The sequence below is a fragment of the Bison bison genome, unplaced genomic scaffold, assembly GCF_000754665.1.
Source record: "Bison bison bison isolate TAMUID 2011002044 unplaced genomic scaffold, Bison_UMD1.0 scf7180017861046, whole genome shotgun sequence".
Lineage (NCBI taxonomy): Eukaryota > Metazoa > Chordata > Mammalia > Artiodactyla > Bovidae > Bison > Bison bison.
This window is the reverse complement of record NW_011491618.1, coordinates 2,546,758-2,547,540: the sequence shown is the minus strand read 5'-3', so window position 1 is coordinate 2,547,540 and position 783 is coordinate 2,546,758. Positions and strand designations below refer to the sequence as shown.

The 783-nt window shown below is 59.3% G+C and overlaps 1 protein-coding gene across 2 annotated transcripts in view; it reads right to left on the bottom strand.

Annotated features, from left to right (window-relative positions):
• Positions 1–783, bottom strand: part of MPP2 (membrane protein, palmitoylated 2 (MAGUK p55 subfamily member 2)) — a 29,958-nt gene that overhangs the window by 28,357 nt on the left and 818 nt on the right. The gene's annotated exons all lie outside the window — the stretch shown is intronic.

Here is a 783-nt window from a genome sequence, read left to right as displayed (position 1 = left end):
GCTACTTGTAATTTCAAGTAGCAGAAATTACAAAAGTGGAAGGATGACTCCCCTTCCTCCTGGATCTGCCCTGAGGACAAGGAAGAAAGGAGCTTTCGGGAAAAGGAAGGACATCTCCTATCAGGCTAGCACCTAGACTAGGAGCAATGCCCAGGATCCACTGTGCCAGCTAGTGCCCTGGGCACAACTCCTGCCACCCCTATTCCTAGAGAGCATCAGAGAGGGATCCCTTTCTCCCCACCCCCCAACCCCACCCCTGGCCCATCCCGGGTCCTGAGGACCAGGAACCTGCAGGTCTCTCCAGCTGGCACTACTCTCCCAAGTCCTCCTTCCCCAGAGGGTGGAGGGTGGGAAGAGGCAGGGAGGATCCGGTCCCCAGAAGTCTTGCCCAGCCTGCCTGGGTTTTCTCCCTGAGGAGTCGTTCCCACGGGCATCGGCTAGCTCTGCCCTACCCCCACCCAAGCCTCTGGGAGGGCGGGGCCGGCTGTGCCCACAGGAGAACAGCAGTGCCAGGCAAGCCAGCCTGGCTCCGAGTCAAGGTCCGGAGCCCAGGCATCTGAGAACTCGCACCTCAGCTTCCAAAACCCTGGGCCCACGTGCCCTCTCACCCCTATCTCCAGGCTATCCACACCACCCAGGGTCGGCAGCCGATGTGGGCCCACCGAGAAAGGGGGAGGTTTCCTCCAAGCTCTGTCAATACGCATACAAAGAGATATAGAGGAGAAAGGTCTGACAAAGGAGCTTTGAAGATCTACAGGTCGTGGAGAGGGGCAGACAGACTGC